Source organism: Neoarius graeffei, chromosome 10, assembly GCF_027579695.1.
Source record: "Neoarius graeffei isolate fNeoGra1 chromosome 10, fNeoGra1.pri, whole genome shotgun sequence".
NCBI lineage: Eukaryota > Metazoa > Chordata > Actinopteri > Siluriformes > Ariidae > Neoarius > Neoarius graeffei.
The window spans coordinates 6,827,143-6,846,658 of record NC_083578.1 but is presented as its reverse complement, the minus strand read 5'-3'; the positions used below and the strand labels follow the sequence as shown (position 1 = coordinate 6,846,658).

The 19,516-nt window shown below is 45.0% G+C and overlaps 1 protein-coding gene across 1 annotated transcript in view; it reads left to right on the top strand.

Annotated features, from left to right (window-relative positions):
- si:dkeyp-14d3.1 (transmembrane protein 132C) overlaps positions 1 to 19,516 on the top strand; it is a 464,566-nt gene that overhangs the window by 95,706 nt on the left and 349,344 nt on the right. The window lies entirely within an intron of this gene.

Here is a 19,516-nt window from a genome sequence, read left to right as displayed (position 1 = left end):
TCCCCTACTCTTTCTTTCTTTCTTTCTTTCTTTCTTTCTTTCTTTCTTTCTTTCTTTCTTTCTTTCTTTCTTTCTTTTCTTTCTTTCTTTCTTTCTTTCACACTCTCTTACTCTCTATCTGTGTGACTACTGCTGCCACTCTCTCTCTCTCTCTCCCTCTCTCTCTCTCTCTCTCATCCAGTAACAGCCTTTGAGGTTAACCACAGATTTAAAGACTCCATCTGGTGCTTCCACAAAGGCTTATTTAAACCACACACACACACACACACACACACACACACACACACACACACACACACAGTGGGTTCAGAATGAGCTGAGAGCACTTCCCCCTATGCTGATTAAAGGCTGTTGGTCGGATCCCCGGCCCAGCACTCTGGCCTTCTCTCTCAGCGCAGTCATTTCCTCTTGTTTGTGTTTCATAATCGCGGTGGCGTGTCAGACCACTCCCACATGCAATTTCAGCTCATGGTGTTATTTTCAGTCCTCATCGTCCCTGCTCTCTTTTCAAGAAGTCATTTTGAACACATCTGGAGCTTAGTGTTGATCATCAGCTGGACCAAAAGCTCCAAATGTGTGATGGTTTAAAGGAGAGTGCAGTTTCAGACTCGTTCTGTTCTACGCGGTTGTTTTTAATCAGGCCACGTTGTGCCAGAGCGCTGAGAGACGTGTGAAGGTTTTGAGGAAATCCAGGGAGCCTGACCTGCATGTTGATTTATTTGGCAGATCTTTGTATCCAGAACAGCTTGTCTTGGACTCACACAAGCTGCTGGTTTGATTGCTGCTGATTGGTGGTGTTACTGTGTTCCTATCATTTATTATTTTTCTGTAATTCAGTGAGAGCTCATTTGCTCATCTTACTCACTCACTGTCACCATGGACACTCAAGTCACGATTGTGAGGAGTTCGGTTATAATTAAACACTGGAGACTTTGCTGTGTGGAGATAATGACTGGTGGAAAATCACTACATTGCTCGTTATTGCAAATATTAGATTACAATCCGATCCAAGCATCGAGCTGATTACCCAAGGCGACTCAAGGACAGATTCACCTATTCACAGCTGCTTGCAACTCCGTCCTCGTGTGTCTTTATCTCAAAGGAAAACTACAGACCTGTTCTTCACACAACCAGTATGGCCACTCAGATGGGCCAATTTTCTGTAGAGGTATTTTATTAAAAAAAAAAAAACACAGAGAAATACGGCACAATCGTTCCAATTTCCCAAGCATATGGGATTTGGGCGGGATTAAAACCCTCCACGAGAGATCTCCTCTAGAGATAGAGCTCTGTTCTGCTCTAACCCAAGGTCCGTTAGATGAGCATCCATACTCTATATCTACACTGTGGTTCATTTGTCTTTCCTTCAATCCTGATGCGTGTTCCAGTAAAACACCCTCACAGCATGATGCTGCCACCACCACGCTTCACTATAAGCATAGACTTGACCAGGAGATGAGATGTGATTGGTTTCCTCAGACCTCGGAGCTTGAGAGAAACACAGAGAGGGACAGACAGACAGAGAGAGAATGAGAGACAGATAGAAAGAGACAGAGAGAGACAGACAGAGAGAAAGACAGAGAGAGAATGAGAGAGAGACAGATAGACAGAGACAGAGAAGAAGAGAGACAGAGAGAGACAGACAGACAGTCAGAAAATGAGAGAGAGAGACAGACAGACCAACAGAGAGAGACAGACAGACATACAGAGAAAGAGAGACAGATAGACAGAGAGATCATCAGAAAGAGAGAGAATGAGAGAGAGAGACAGACAGACAGACAGTGACAGAGAGAGAGAATGAGCATGACAGATAGACAAAGAGAGACAGACAGAGAGAGAATCAGACAGACAGACAGAGACAGACAGAGAGAGAGAGATACAGACCAACAGAGAGAGACAGAGAAAGAATGAGAGAGACAGACCGACCGACAGATAGAGAAAGACAGAGACAGACAGGCCAACAGAGAGAGAAAGAGAGAGAGAATGAGAGAGACACAGACAGATAGACAGAGAGAGAGAGAGAGAGAGAATGAGTGTGACAGATAGACAGAGAGAAAGAATGAGACAGAGAGAGAGAGACACAGACATACACATAATGAGAGAGACAGAGAGAGAGATAGACAGACACAGAATGAGAGATAGACAGACAGACAGACACAGAGAGAATGAGAGAGACAGACAGACAGAGAGAGAGAGAGTTTGTTCCAGTAAAACACCCTCACAGCATGATGCTGCCGCCACCACGCTTCACTATAAGCATAGACTTGACCAGGAGGTGAGATGTGACTGGTTTCCTCAGACCTCGGAGCTTGAGAAGGTTTTTGTGACTGTAGGATTGACTCCACTCAGGACTGAGCTTCATGTTATTGATCATGTTCTTGAAGGCTCTCAGTCTGATTGCGCAGTTTGATTTTTTTGTGGTTGTTTTCTGTTTAAGGCTTACAGGAAGCCACCATGAGGTTCACAGCTGCAGAAATGTTGAGTGCTTCCTCAGATCTGTGCCACATCACACTCCTTTCTCAAAGATTTACACAACCAGATCTGAATTTAAAAAAACAAAACAAAAAACATCCAGAACAGCTTCCTGTTCTGTACGGAGTGCTGTGATCGATGCCAAGTGATGGTTCCAGGAAAGGCTGGAATCCAGCTGCCACTTGGGTAGATCAAATCCAAATCCACGGCCTGATTTGCGCCATTGTAGGTGTTTCATTATGCATTACGACACTACCTGATCTGTAACGCAGCACTTACGGAAGCTGGCATGTTCTTCACAATGTTCAGAGCTGCACAAATGTTTAAGTCAGCTTCCCCAGATCTGTGCCACATTTCTCAGAAGGCCACAGAAAGTCCCTTTGCTCCCATGCCTCGGTTTTGGAGCTGTATAGAGACAGACATGTCTCTGCTTACCAAATCCACGTCTCCTATCTGCCTGATTTGCACCATTGTTGCACATACTCAGGCGTTTTATTCTGTTTTATAGCACAGTGTGATGTTATCAGACTCCTCCAGCATTCATTATCACAAATCAATAGCTTCATCTGTGTTGAAAGTGAAGTCCAGAGGAAAATTCTCTTAATCATTTAATCTGTTATTAAACCGTTGACACACGCGTGCTCGAGTTTTAGAGACATTTAAAAAAAGACAATGGAAACAAAAAGCAGCTGAACATTAAATATAATTTTATAACAGAAAACTCCGGCTGATTTTACACACATCAGGGTTTTATTTTAAATACATTTACAAATCTTTGTGAAAATATGTTTATGGTTTTTCACAGCAGATCATTTTTGCAGGTTGATGTGAGAAAAAGAAATCCACAGCACAGTAAGAGTGTAAGAAAATTAAAAACGTGAAAATGGTGAAAACGTGGAGGGAGAGAGAAAGAGAGTGACAGAGACAGAGAGAATGAGAGAGAGAGACAGCGAATGAGAGTGAGTGACAGAGAGAGGCAGACAGATAGAGAGAATGAGAGATAGAGAGAGACAGACAGAGAATGAGAGAGAGAGACAGAGAGAGTTACAGAGAGAGACAGACAGATAGAGAGAATGAGAGATAGAGAGACAGAGAGAATGAGACAGAGAGAGTGATAGAGAGAATGAGACAGAGAGAGAGTGACAGACAGAGAATGAGAGAGACAGAGAGAGACAGATAGAGAGAGTGACAGAGACAGCGAGAATGAGTGAGAGAGACAGACAGAGAGAGACAGAGCGAGAGAGAGACAGAGAGAATGAGACAGAGAGAGAGAGACAGACATAGAGAATGAGAGAGACAGAGAGAGACAGATAGAGAGAGTGACAGAGACAGCAAGAATGAGTGAGAGAGACAGACAGAGAGAGACAGAGCGAGAGAGAGACAGAGAGAATGAGACAGAGAGAGAGAGATAGACATAGAGAATGAGAGAGACAGAGAGAGACAGATAGAGAGAGTGACAGAGACAGCGAGAATGAGTGAGAGAGACAGACAGAGAGAGACAGAGCGAGAGAGAGACAGAGAGAATGAGACAGAGAGAGAGAGACAGACATAGAGAATGAGAGAGACAGAGAGAGACAGATAGAGAGAAAGAGTGACAGAGACAGCGAGAATGAGTGAGAGAGACAGACAGAGAGAGACAGAGCGAGAGAGAGACAGAGAGAATCAGACAGAGAGAGAGAGACACACACATAGAGAATGAGAGAGACAGAGAGAGAAAGAGAGTGGCAGAGAGAGACAGACAGACAGACAGACAGACAGACAGAAAGAGAGTGACTGAGACAGAGAGAATGAGAGAGAGACAGAGAGAGATAGACAGCAAGAGAGTGAGAGAGACACAGAGAGAGACAGACAGAGAGAGTGACAGAGACAGAGAGAATGAGAGAGAGAGAGAGAGACAGACAGAGAATGAGACAGAGAGAGACAGAGAGAATGAGACAGAGAGAGACAGACAGAGAGAATGAGAGAGAGAGAGACAGAGAGAGAGAGATAGACAGCAAGAGAATGAGACACACACACACACAGAGAGAGACAGAGAATGAGACAGAGAGAATGAGAGAGAGACAGAGAGAGAGATAGACAGCAAGAGAGTGAGAGAGACACACACAGAGAGAGAGACAGACAGAGAGAATGAGAGAGAGAGACAGAGAGAGAGATAGACAGCAAGAGAGTGAGAGAGACAGAGAGAGAGAGACAGAGAATGAGACAGAGAGAATGAGACAGAGAGAGAGATAGACAGCAAGAGAGTGAGAGAGACAGAGAGAGAGAGAGATAGACAGCAAGAGAGTGAGAGAGACAGAGAGAGAGAGAGAGACAGAGAATGAGACAGAGAGAGAGATAGACAGCAAGAGAGTGAGAGAGACACAGAGAGAGAGAGAGAGAGAGAGAGACAGACAGAGAGAGTGACAGAGACAGAGAATGAGAGAGAGAAAGAGAGAGACAGACAGAGAATGAAACAGAGAGAATGAAACAGAGAGAGAGAGAGAGAGTTTGTTCCTGTTCCTTCACAGGGGAACTTCCTGTTGACAGAAGTTGAAAGTAATATTTATTACACCTCTTATCAGTGACCTTGAACAAAGTTTACCTGTATATCAGAGCCAGAGGGGTTCAGGTCCGTGTGTGTGTGTGTGTGTGTGTGTGTGTGAGTACAGTGCTCCAGAACAGACCCTATGGTACGTTTGATTGTTTTCTAAAGTAAAGAGTGTGAGAGGAATAAGAGCTTTAGTCTGAGCACTCGCTGCAGCTCTCTGAGGTAATTACACTGTTCCCACTCGCGCTCTTCCTGCTCCTCCAGCTGGACTGTAATTTAGCCACAGGATTATTAGCCAGCGCCGTTTATTTTTACCTCCCGACACCAGCCTGTCATCCTGGGACATTTCTGCTGCTTTAGCAGAATTTTTTATTCTGGAGAACGAAACTCACGGCCAGATTCACACTCTCGTTTTTTTTTTTTTTTCCTGCTCAGCTCTCCAGCTAACACACATACACCGTGAAAAGGCGAACACGTGCTTCCTGTGAGACACGGCACGTGAAGCCGGTCAGTCGCGTCTCCTCGTCTCGTCAGGAGAAAGCGCCGTCCCATCTGCCCTCTTCTGCATACCTGCACGAGCTCACAGCCGCTCATGATTAGCTAGTGTCACGGTGATTGACAGGAGAGACAGAGAGAGAGCCCCGCCCACAAAGTGGCTGTGAGTCGAACTTCTTAGAAGTTGAACTTTTTTTTTTAATTTAACACCTAATCAGTTGCTGATAGTCAGAATTTAATTGTTGTAAAATACTAACAAGATCCACGACATGCTGTTTCCAAAATGTGTGTGTGTGTGTGTGTGTGTGTGTGTGTTTGATCAGCATGCAGTGTGTGTATAAAGGAGTGCCCCTGGGGCACAGTCGACTAAAAGACTGCTGCCACATCCAATCTCTGCCTCTGCATCACCTAGAGCTACACACTGCAATGTACCGCAGTCTAAATCACACACACACACACACACACACACACACACACACACACACACACACACACACACACACACTCTGTAATAGTCTGTTATTTATTCTTTCCATGCATAGATATCAACACAAGGGTGAATCTGTCCCTCTTCAATCTCACACACACACACACACACACACACACACACTTTCTCTATAAATACACAATCGAAGTTCAGTCTGGGATACCAGTCTGATTCTGCTTCATAAATCTGATAAAATATTTAATAAAACCTAATAAAATATTGAAAACGGAGCGAGTTACACGCCGCACTCATTGGAGACATGTTCCAGATGAGTTTTGTAGTTTATCACGACTTTTATTCCCCCCTTTTCATTACAGAAAAATAATTAGCATCCCGTTATTCCTCCGCATCTCATAAACATCGTCCTTAAAATACATCTGCAGCTAAAAATGAGGCGATCATGAAGCTAATTAGCTCACGCTTTAGATGATGATGGGTTGTGATGCGAGAGAAATGAGCTTTGTTTTACGAGAAGAAATTAGCCTTCGCTTGTGACCCTGTTTCCTCAAGCGAATCTTTACGAGTGCAGTGGAACGAACTTCCAGTTTTTAGTGTGAAGTCGAGAGGAATTACGTCGTCGATTTCTACACCGATGGAGCAAATCATTACGAGCCGAGCAAACTGCTTCTCATGATCAGCTGATTTGTCGCGATTCACTGCAACCCTGCGTTCACGCTAACAAGAAACAAGTCACTCGTGTTATGCGTGGTTTGCCGCTTGTGGGCGTGGCTTGTCCTAGCACTGGCTGATGCAACACGTCATGATACTCCCTCAATCGAGTCATCAGTCTTTTTTTATTTGATCTTCAGTTATTCTGATTTTATTATTTTAAATGTATAAAGTATTTCGTGCTGAAGTCGTGGAAAAACGAAAAACACACGGTTTAATTTAAACATTGTAAAGTTCATCGTATTTTCCCCCCGATCCCTATCAGCGTGGAATTGTTCTTAAAATATATCAAATGTTACAAAATAAAATCACGAAACTCGTGAGAGTTGGATCACGAACACGGGATTAATCAACAAAACCAGCGTTCAGCTAATGACCGCGTTTGGGCTCATGGACTGATCCTCCACCTGTTCTGATCCGCAGCGGTTCTGTTCTGATCCGATCAGCGTGCAGTTCAGGGAGCGACGGCTCTGCTGCGGCAGATGAGGAAGACGGGAGCGTGTGAGACGGAGCTCAACAGCCGGCGCTGGTGGAGATTTATTTCCTGTTTGTTCAACATCCTGCTTTGCCAGATTGCTGCGACGGGTTTTTTATCGAGTTTGCAGCAGTAGCATCGGCATCGACTCGACGACAAAGTGAAATATTTTGTTTCTGCCGCCATCACCGAGTTGAGTGCGCAGGCGAACACTTCACACGGCATTCTGAGGGTGTGAGATTAAATGGGGGGGAGCTAGAGAGAGAGAAAAGGAGAAATAGAGAGGGAAGGGAAGAGAGAGAAGGACAGATAGAGAGGGGGCAGAAGATGGAGAGAGATGGGTGGGATAGAGGGGGGAAGGGGGAAGATAGAGAGAGAGAGAAGGTGAGAGGAAAGGAAAGAAAGATGGGGGAGTGGAGCGAGAGAAAGGGAGAGAGAGAAGGAAGGGTGGATAGAGAGAGAGAGATGGGGAGAGATAGGAGGAGAGGGGAAAGATAGAAAGAGAGAGGGGTTAGAGAGAGAGAAGGAGAGAGGAAAGGAAAGAGAGATGGGGAGTGGAGCAAGAGAAGGGGAGACAAGGAGAGAGAGAGAGAAAAGGAAGGGTGGATAGAGAGAAAGATAGAATGAGAGAGGGAGAGGGGGATAGAAAGAGAGAGAGGGAAGGGGAAGGGGGAGAAGGAAGGGTGGGTATAGGGAGAGAGATAGAATGGGGAACTGATAGATAGATAGATAGATAGATAGATAGATAGATAGATAGATAGATAGATAGATAGATAGATAGATAGATAGATAGAGGACAGAAAAAGAGAGAGGGAGGGGGAAGGGGGGAGAGAAGGGAGGCCGGGTAGAAAGAGATAGAATGTGAGAGAGGGGGAGTGAGTAAGTGAGCGACAGAGAGGGAGAGAAAGAGAGAGGGAAGGGGAAGAGAGATAGAATGAGAGAGAGCAGGGGAGTGAGAAGTAATAGATAGATAGATAGATAGATAGATAGATAGATAGATAGATAGATAGATAGATAGATAGATATGTGGAGGGAGGACAGAAAAAGAGAGAGGGAGGGGGAAGGGGGGAGAGAAGGGAGGCCGGGTAGAAAGAGATAGAATGTGAGAGAGGGGGAGTGAGTAAGTGAGTGACAGAGAGGGAGAGAAAGAGAGAGGGAAGGGGAAGAGAGAGATAGAATGAGAGAGAGCAGGGGAGTGAGTAATAGATAGATAGATAGATAGATAGATAGATAGATAGATAGATAGATAGATAGATAGATAGATAGATAGATAGATATGTGGAGGGAGGACAGAAAAAGAGAGAGGGAGGGGGAAGGGGGAGAGAAGGGAGGCCGGGTAGAGAGAGATAGAATGAGAGAGAGGGGGAGTGAGTAAGTGAGCGACAGAGAGGGAGAGAAAGAGAGAGGGAGGGGGAAGAGAGAGATAGAATGAGAGAGAGCAGGGGAGTGATAGATAGATAGATAGATAGATAGATAGATAGATAGATAGATAGAAGCACATGTTCTCTCCATAAGTTCCAGTCCCTCCAGTAGCAGTGTGTCCTTCACTCCTTCTCCATCCTGGAGGTTTTACTGGTTTCTCCCCAGCTCCCTGTCCGAGTCTCTCCTCACCTGACCAGAGGAACGGAGACTCATCGCGCTGTCTGACGCGCCGCCACACAGGTCCACTCGGAACCACGCCCAGGTGACACCGTTCCATCGGTTGCTGTTAGAGCGATCACACACGGCCGTTACGCAACTCCTTCAGGGCCGCAAACCCACACGCACAGTAACGCACTGGAGCGCGTACGTTATGATTTCTACAGCAGCAGCTCCTTCAGGAGGAGAGAGTTAACACTGATGAAGGAGTCTCCAGCGTCAGCGCTTTGTAAACAGCTGTAATCTGAGGAGTTCACATTTACAAAAAAAAACAAAACACAAAAAAACCCAGCAAGTCTATTTTTTGTCTGAGAGAGAAAAAGGAGAGGAGGATACGGCGGTGTGTTCGGGCCAGCGGAGGGAAAATAAGAAAAACGCAGATGAGGGAGGGGATAATATTCCGAGAAATAAACTCAGAATGCTGTAGATTAAGGTTAACGTGGATATTCTTTGAAATTAGCAAGTCATAAATTTGCAAGAAAAAAAAAGACCAGCAAAAATCTCAGAAATTCCGAGATTAAAACGTCATAAATTGAAAAAAAAATGAAAGAAAGATTTTCAACTCCATTTCCCAGAATGCACTGCAGCCAGGAAGCATGCGATGGTTGTCTCAGAGAATATGAGTTTTTTTCCTTGGAAATTTGTGATGTTTTAATCTTGGAATTTCTGAGTTTTTAGTTTTTTTCTCGGAATATTCCCCCTCCATCTAATCAGTTTTTTTTTTTTATTCCTGTGATGATGGCGTGGATAAGCTGCAGCGTAAGAGGAATAAATCAGTAACTCTGCTTCATCACACCGCCGTCTCTGTCTCTGATCGTCTCGGATTAGTCACTGAAAGTGTTTTATTTGTGATTTCATTATTAGCCGTGATGTTTTTCTGCTCGAGTTTTCACGCTTTCTTCCCGTGTTCATTTTCTTTCGTCTCTTTCCAAACCCGCGTGTTTCCTGTAGCACCGTCTTCAAACGTCTCTCTTAATTACAGCTCCGGCAGCACGAGCTAACCGACCCTGAGGAAGACGAAGCTGCCTCCATGCTAATTTGACATCAGTAGTCGTGAGGGAGAAGCGTTCGGGAGACGCGACCCGAGCTCAGCCTTCTGCGCCGGCGCTGATTTATGATGTCACGTGGACATAAAGGGCACCGGCGAGCAGGAAGACATTCATTAGGAGCCTGTGCAGCTTTGTCAAGAGGTTCAGTGGAGGCCTGCGGAATACTGATGGCCACACACACACACACACACACACACACACACACACACACACACACACACACACACACACACACCACACTATCTCTCTCACACACACACACACACACACACCACACTATCTCTCACACACACACACACACACACACACACACACACACACACACACACACACACACACACCTCTCTCTCTCTCTCTCTCACACACACACACCTCTCTCTCTCTCTCTCTCTCTCTCTCTCTCATACACACACATACACACTCACCACACTCTCACACACACACACACTCACACACACACACACACACACTCACCACACACACACACACACACACACACACACACACACACACACACACACACACACACACACACACACACACACACACCACTCTCTTTCTCACACACACATACACACTCACCACACTCTCTCACACACACACACCACTCTCTCTCTCTCTCTCTCTCTCTCTAACACAAACACACACACCACACTCTCTCTCTCACACACACACACACACACACACACACACACACATGTCTGACCCTTACCTCTCATCATAGTCTCATTCTGAGTCATAAATCTATAAATCACACGAGTATTTACTCTCATCCACACATGCTGAGTCACTGACTCTCTCTCTCTCTCTCTCTCTCTCTCTCTCTCTCCCTGTGATATCCACCCTCGGATGGAAACTTGAATCTCAGTGACTCAGTGCACTGAAGCTCTGCTGGAGCCAATTATCATCCGAGAAAAAAAAAAAAGGGTTTAACCACAGCGCAGGAATTCACGTACATCATCATCACCTGTTAGACCTGAGCATCACATCAGCTGAGCTCTCATTCAACAGAGAAAGAGGACACACACACACACACACACACACACACACACACACATGCAGCTCTTCTCAGAGCTCAGACCAATGAAGATCTTCCTCAGTTCAAACTGCCACACAAGGCAGCATCACAGTCTAACGGTCAGTTTTCAGGTGTTCTGTGGGCGTGGTCTCTGTTAGAACCAGGTGAGCATGATGCAGGACGACGGAGTGAGTGTGTGAGCTGTGAGGAGGATGTGAAAGTGTTCTTTGCACCGCAGTTGTGTATAAATCAGGCTGAGGCTCTGAACAGTGACAAACGGCTTCATCGCATTCTGATTAATGAACACGGCTCGTTTCCCAAACGTCAATAAAGCTCTCGCTGCAGTATATTCTCCTCCCACTGTCCTTGCGTGAGAGCACGCACATGCACTGGGGCTGTGTGTGTGTGTGTGTGTGTGTGTGTGTTTTACTGCCCTTGGATTTATATCAAACGAAAGTCAGGTTATATGTGAGATGAAGTGAACAGGACATTAGTCAGGATGAGCTCAGAGCTGCTCATACAGCGTCTGACCACAGCGGCGTCCCACACTGTTAATGACATCATCAGCAGCATCAGCATCATCAGCAGCATCAGCAGCATCAACATTGGCAAATCAGAGCGAAAAACACACCACACTTCAGATCACCTGCTTTCCGACAAACACTAACTACAGGAAACTCTCTCTCTCTCCCTCCCTCTCTCCACCTATCTCTCTCTCCTTCACACACACACAGCCCTGTTTGTTTTTCTTTTGACTTCTATATGGGCGCTGAGTGAGTAACACACCAGGAATAAATGTCACACCAGGAAAATGAACCGAACCAAATGAAAGGGAAAGAGAATGTTTGGGAGAGAGATAAAGAGAGACAGGCAGTGAGGCAGAGAGAGACATTCAGACAGAGACAGATAGAGGGAGAGAGAATGTTTGGGAGAGACAGAGAGTGAGAGAGACAGAGCGCGAGAGACACAGAGAGTGAGAGAGAGAGACAGAGAGAGAGTGAGAGAGACAGAGAGCGAGAGAGAGAGAGAGAGAGAGACAGAGAGTGAGACAGAGAGAGAGAGAGAGAGAGAGAGAGAGACACACACAGAGAGTGAGAGAGAGAGTGAGAGAGACAGAGAGAGAGTGAGAGAGACAGAGCGCGAGAGACAGAGAGTGAGAGAGACAGACAGAGATAGATAGAGAGACAGAGTGAGAGAGAGAGACAGAGAGAGAGTGAGAGAGACAGAGCGCGAGAGACACAGAGAGTGAGAGAGACAGAGAGAGAGTGAGAGAGACAGAGCGTGAGAGACAAAGAGTGAGAGAGAGAGACAGAGTGAGAGAGACAGAGAGTGAGAGAGACAGACAGAGAGAGATAGAGAGACAGAGTGAGAGAGAGAGACAGAGAGAGACAGAGTGAGAGAGACAGAGAGTGAGAGAGACAGACAGAGAGAGATAGAGAGACAGAGTGAGAGAGACAGACAGAGAGTGAGAGAGACAGACAGAGAGAGATAGAGAGACAGAGTGAGAGAGAGAGACAGAGAGAGAGTGAGAGAGACAGAGCGTGAGAGACAAAGAGTGAGAGAGAGAGAGACAGAGTGAGAGAGACAGAGAGTGAGAGAGACAGACAGAGGGAGATAGAGAGACAGAGTGAGAGAGACAGAGAGTGAGAGAGACAGACAGAGGGAGATAGAGAGACAGAGAGAGAGTGAGAGAGACGTTGAATGTGCAGTGTATAAGGAGTGTTCTGAAAGCGTGTAAGGCGTGTGTTTAGTGGTGTTGAGTAAAATCCCGTGGCGCTGATGATCAGCTCACACCTTCAGGAACATCTTCAGATCTTTAATCTGCTGAACTGCTCGGAAAGCAGCCGATGGTTTTTAAGTCAGACACAAACTGTTCATTAGCGCATTGCAACTAATTAGATAAAGTTATTATAACCAACGCAGGTGCAGTCATTACAAACCCACTCACTAATTACACTGGAACAACAACACTGGGAGAGAAAAACAAAATAAGAGCGACAGAGAGACAGAGAGAGAGACTATCTCTCTACCCCATCTGTCTCTCTCCCCCAAACACACACTCTCTCCCAGTTATCTCTCTCCATTCTCTCTCTCACCATTCTCTCTCTCTCTCACACTCGGTCTCTCTCACTCTCTGTCTCTCTCTCCCACTCTGTCTCTCACTATTCTCTCTCTCACACTCTGTCTCTCTCTCTCTGTCACCACTCTCTCACTATTCTCTCTCTCACACTCTGTCTCTCTCTCTCTCACTCTCTGTCTCTTTCTGTCTCTCTCTCTCCCACTCTCTCTCACCATTCTCTCTCTCACTCTGTCTCTCTGTCTCTTTCTGTCTCTCTCTCTCACTCTCTCATCATTCTCTCTCTCTCACACACTGTCTCTTTCGCTCGCTGTCTCTTTCTGTCTCTCTCTCTCACACTCTCTCTCTCGCTCTCTGTATCTCTCACACACTCTTTCGCTCTCACACTGTCTCTCTCTCGCTCACACTCTCTCTGTCTCTGTCTGTCTCTCTCACACTCTCTGTCTCTCTCTCTCACACACTCTCTCTCTCACTCTCACACTCTGTCTCTCTCTCGCTCACACTCTCTCTCTCTCCCCTCCCCAGTAAAATGATCATTAAAATTTGGTTGTTGTTATTTAATATCAGTTTGTGCTTCCTGTAGATTTCACGCACCGCTTGTTTCTCTGCTCCAGCCCACACTCCTACCCCAGACACTTTGAAAAAGACCACAACACTTTTTTTTTTCACTTATGTAATTAGAGCAGCGCTGCAGTTAATCACGCTCCATCACAGCGTTCGGTTCCAGGACGTTCCGCTGAATTTACTACATTCATGTCCCTTATTTCATTATCTCTCTCAAACAAGTGCATCACTTCTGTGTGGCTTTTCTCCTCAGAGTTCTGCCACACAGGAGATTAAAGGGCTTTTGATAAATGGCTGATTCTTTTTTTTTTTTTTTGTCGGAGGGGGGGCATTTTTTTTTCAGGATGCTGGTCATGTTCATAATTTCATTTTATCTCCAGCTATTTGCCTTCTCTTTCTCTCTTTTTCCCCTCGGAATGAGGCTCTGCAGGAATTTAACAGAAGACACTGAGTGTACGGACACAAACTCACACACACCCGGAGGGGTTCTGATCATTAGACCGGATGTTCTGAGGCACTCAGGGAACGTGGGGGCTTTAGGAGGACGAACGCTGAGCCGCTGTGTGGCGCAAACATGATTCACTAATCAGCAGCCAGGAGGTCATGTGACCTTGCGAACGAGCATTATTCTCATATATCTCGGTCTGTCTGTCTATCTATCTATCTATCTCTCTCTCTCTCTCTCTCTCTCCACTTGTTGGCCGTATACGGATGGATAAAACATTTCTCTGATATTTGCGATCGGTCACAGTCAGGTGATTTACACGCTGGGGACGCAAACATGGCAGAGCCTACTTACAGACCCGCGCCTTTCACTCGGTGACTAATGAAGGGTGTGTCCTGAGGAAACATGTTATGGATAAACAACACGAAGACACACAGACACAAGCCCATTGCTCAGTGTCCAGGCTGATGTACGCTCAGATGGATTACTGACACTCAGGGGCTGAAAACACTGTCACGCCTCGCTGGGGATTCAAACACCGTGTGCTGATGCTGCCTTCACGCTCGTGTTGTTCACAAGAAACTAAATTAGCTCGATATGAAACTTTCTTTCACAGTCACGCTGCTGGATTCTGGATTGTATTGCGTAACACACTTATCGTTTCTATAGTAACGGCTCGTTGGTATCTGGGGATTGTACATCCTGTTGTTATGGTGAGATTTTCTCGAAAGTCACTCTGATTAAATGTTTGTGGAAGGAGTCTCCAGTGCCAGGAATCTTCAGGACAGTGCAGTGACTTTATGCCGACTATAAATAAATATAAAGTACGACATGGTGTCCATTCACAAAGAGAACATGGAAATGATCAATTTTAGAGACATCGACAGGATAAATATTTATAACTGTCACAATTTGCAATAACATTTCCTTATATGGTCACCTTTATTGGTCATGTGATTTGTCTTGATCTCAGAGCAAAAGTCAGCTCAAAGTGCCTGTAAGTGTGACCTTCAGTGTGACCTTCAGTGCGACTTTCAGTGTGACCTTCAGTGTGAGCTTCAATGTGACCTTAAGTGTGACTTTCAGTTTGACCTTAAGTGTGACCTTAAGTGTGACTTTCAGTGTGACTTTCAGTTTGACCTTAAGTGTGACCTTCAGTGTGACTTTCAGTGTGACCTTAAGTGTGACTTTCAGTGTGACCTTAAGTGTGACCTTCAGTGTGACCTTAAGTGTGACCTTCAGTGTGACTTTCAGTGTGACCTTAAGTGTGACCTTCAGTGTGACCTTCAGTGTGACTTTCAGTTTGACCTTAAGTGTGACCTTCAGTGTGACCTTCAGTGTGACTTTCAGTGTGACCTTAAATGTGACCTTCAGCGTGACTTTCAGTGTGACTTTAAGTGTGACCTTCAGTGTGACTTTCAGTTTGACCTTAAGTGCGACCTTCAGTGTGACTTTCAGTGTGACCTTAAGTGTGACCTTCAGTGTGACCTTAAGTGTGACCTTCAGTGTGACTTTCAGTTTGACCTTAAGTGTGACTTTCAGTGTGACTTTCAATGTGACCTTAAGTGTGACCTTAAGTGTGACTTTCAGTGTGACCTTCAGTGTGACCTTCAGTGTGACTTTCAGTGTGACCTTAAGTGTGACTTTCAGTGTGACCTTCAGTGTGACTTTCAGTGTGACCTTCAGTGTGACTTTCAGTGTGACCTTCAGTGTGACCTTAAGTGTGACCTTCAGTGTGACTTTCAGTGTGACTTTCAGTGTGACCTTCAGTGTGACTTTCAGTGTGACCTTAAGTGTGACCTTCAGTGTGACTTTCAGTGTGACCTTCAGTGTGACCTTCAGTCTGACTTTCAGTGTGACCTTAAGTGTGACTTTCAATGTGACCTTCAGTGTGACCTTAAGTGTGACCTTCAGTGTGACTTTCAGTGTGACCTTAAGTGTGACCTTGTGACCTTCAATGTGACTTTACCTGCTCAATAAAATTTATTCTGATTTTGATTATTTTTCTATCTCATCATCACACTGAGTATTTTATTCCTCTATTACAGTATTACACTTTATTTTACAACATTTCTACATCATTTTTAACAAATCCAGAACTAACACAACAAACAGAGAGAGAGAGGAATACAACTGTTCCTGAGAGAGAGGGAGAGAGAGAGGGAGAGAGGGAGGGAGAGAGAGAGATAGAGAGAGGGAGAGAGGGAGAGAGAGAGGGAGAGAGGGAGAGAGAGAGGGAGGGAGAGAAAGAGGGAGAGAGGGAGGGAGAGAGAGGGAGGGAGAGAGGGAGGGAGAGAAAGAGGGAGAGAGAGGGAGAGAGAGAGGGAGGGAGAGAGGGAGGGAGGGAGAGAAAGAGGGAGAGAAAGAGGGAGAGAGAGAGAGAGAGAGAGAGAGAGAGAGGGAGGGAGAAAAAGAGGGAGGGAGAGAGAGAGGGAGAGAGAGAGAGAGGGAGGGAGAGAGGGAAAGAGAGAGAGGGAGGGAGAGAGGGAGGGAGAGAGGGAAAGAGAGAGAGGGAGGGAGAGAGGGAGGGAGAGGGAGGGAGAGAGGGAGGGAGGGAGAGAGAGAGGGAGGGAGAGAGGGAGGGAGAGAGAGAGAGGGAGGGAGAGAGGGAGGGAGAGAGAGAGGGAGAGAGAGGGAGAGAGGGAGAAGGAGGGAGAGAGAGAGAGAGAGAGAGAGAGAGCGGGAGGGAGGGAGAGAGAGAGGGAGAGAGAGAGAGGGAGGGAGAGAGAGAGGGAGAGAGAGAGAAGGAGGGAGAGAGAGAGAGAGAGGGCGGGAGGGAGGGAGAGAGAGGTCAGCGAGTGTTTCAGCTGTAATTAGTACAGAATTAAAAGTCGTGTCGGTCCTGAGCCCCTGCCGCAGGTGTGAACCTTCAGCCAAGTGCAGCCTCACACGTACACCAACTCACTCTTTCTTTCTTTCTTTCTTTCTTTCTTTCTTTCTTTCTTTCTTTCTTTCTTTCAAATGTAGATTATTTTAGACTTGAATAAATGTGAATATATTTCAGACACCCTGCTGTGGGCGGGGCACCTAAATGGGCGGGGCTGAGTGTTGAACTTCCTAGCTGACGTGAAAGGAAAATATCTTTCCTCTTCGAATATATGAGAACACAAAAGAAGGAAAATGCTGTGTGACAGAGAGACAGACAGAAAATAAATAAATAAATAAATAAATAAACAGAGTGAGAGGGCAAAGAAGAAAGGAAAAAGAAAGAAAGAAATTCAAAGAGAGAAGGAACAAAGAAAGAAAGAACAGAGAGGTGGTAGAAGAAAGAAAGGAAGGAAGGAAAAAAGGAGAGGGGTAGAACAGAGAAGAAAATGAAAAAACAGAGAGAGAGAGGGGGTTGAAGAGAGAAGGAAGAAAGAACGGGGGATGGGTGGGGAGTAAAATGGGCGGGGCTGATTGTTTAATTTCCGAGTTGAAGTGGAATAAAAATATCGTTAGTTTTCTAACATATGAGAATAAAGGAGCAACAGAAGAAAAGCGGTGTTGTGAGGAACGTGTGCAGTTCGGGGCCCCTGGTGAGCGCGAGGAACCCGTTAGTGTAAACCTGTGGTGCGCTGCAGTGCTTCCTCACACTCAGCTCATATTTCCTTTCATTTTTTTAACCAATTTTACGTTTCATTTCTCAGACAGAGATTCTGAGTGACTGACACACGAGGGACGATCGACAGCACTGTAAACTACAGCAGGACATTAGTTACAGCCCCTTAATCATTAGTGATTATCGAATGAACTGCACTGTAAAAAAAGAATAGTCGAGAATACTTGAAATTTCAAGGCAACAGTCTGCATTAAGAATTTTATGTTTTGCCAACGATGTGCCCATGATAATCCAAACTGTGATAACACTGTTATCTTTATTAAGAATTCTTAATTAAGTCAATTTTCAATTCCTCATTCTGCCAACATAGATTTCTCTTTTTGCTGAACAGTGGCATTCACAGTAGTACAAAAAGGCAATTGAGGTTATCACAATTTTTGGGGGGCTTTTTTTGGATAGGACAGTGTAGAGACAGGAAATGAGCAGGAGAGAGAGACGGGATCGGGAAATGACCTCAGGTCAGAATCGAACCCAGAACCCCAGATTTATGGCATGGCGCCTTATCCACCTGAGCCACAACAACATGATCTTCAACCGGAGAGAGAACCACATTGCCCAACCCTTGCATTTGGGAGAGGAAACCCCGTGTTTTGGTCATTAAGAGCATGCGCTGAATAAACACCTGTGACAATTATGTATTTTCAATTCAGATTATTCACTATTGCATATTTACACATCATTGAGGTGCACCCTATCAGTTTGATGTGGATTTTTCTGTTCGTTAATAATTATTCATATTTTCTTGTCCATTCAATTGTGAATATGGAATTACTTGAACAAAGCGTAATTCTATTTTTTAGAATTATCCACATCAAGAAAAATCCACATCAAACTGATAGGGTGCACCTCAATGATGTGTAAATATACAATAGTGAATAATCTGAATTGAAAATACATAATTGTCACAGGTGTTTATTCAGCGCATGCTCTGAATGACCAAGACACGTGGTTTCCTCTCCCAAATGCAAGGGCTGGGCAATGTGGTTCTCTCTCCGGTTGAAGTTCATGTTGTCGTGGCTCAGGTGGATAAGGCGCCATACCATAAATCCGGGAGCCTGGGTTTGATTCCGACCTGAGGTCATTTCCTGTCTCTACACTGTCCTATCCAAATAAAGGTGAAAAAAGCCCCCCAAAAAATTGTGAGAACCTCAATTGCCTTTTTGTGCTACTGTGAATGCCACTGTTCAGCAAAAAGAGAAATCTATGTTGGTAGAATGAGGAATTGAAAATTGACTTAATTAAGAATTCTTAATAAAGATAACAGTGTTATCATAGTTTGGATTATCATGGGGCACATCATTGGCAAAACATAAAATTATTAATGCAGACTGTTGCCTTGAAATTACAAGTATTCTCAACTATTCTTTTTTACAGTGTGGTTTATATTGAGCGTTAATCAGCGTTAATATTTTATCTTTAATATTCAGATCAGTTGCAGCTTCGTGTTGAATTTTTGTTGAATGTATGAATTATTCATTGATTGATTTATTTTGCAGGTGAATATCCACAAACACAGCAAGATATTTAGTGCAAACATGTAAAACTTTTTTTCTTCTCATAATGTGTGTGTGTGTTTGGGGGGTGAAGTGTGTCAGGACTGCTGAACTCGTCAGTCTCCTGAGCAGTGTGTGACTGACGTAAGATCGATGTGTGAGCCATCAGCGGTGATCCTGAGGGTATGACGGCCTTCAGCAGAGATGATTACACTCAATAAACCGCTCACATCTAAACCACAGCGACGAGTGATCACACGCTAATGCTAATGCTTAAGCACAAGGTTACGAAAAAAAAAAAAACACACACAACAATTACATTTGATATATCACGTGTGTGATGTGTGTGTATTATGTTCTCTGTGTCGAGGGTGATTTAAAAATGTGAACATGGACCGGTGATGATTTTCTTTCCAGGTGAAATGGTGTTGGAGTTGTGCTTTCGAGTGTGTAATTAGTAACCTCACCTCGTCGTGGTATGACGTCTCAGTGTTAATGTCACGTTT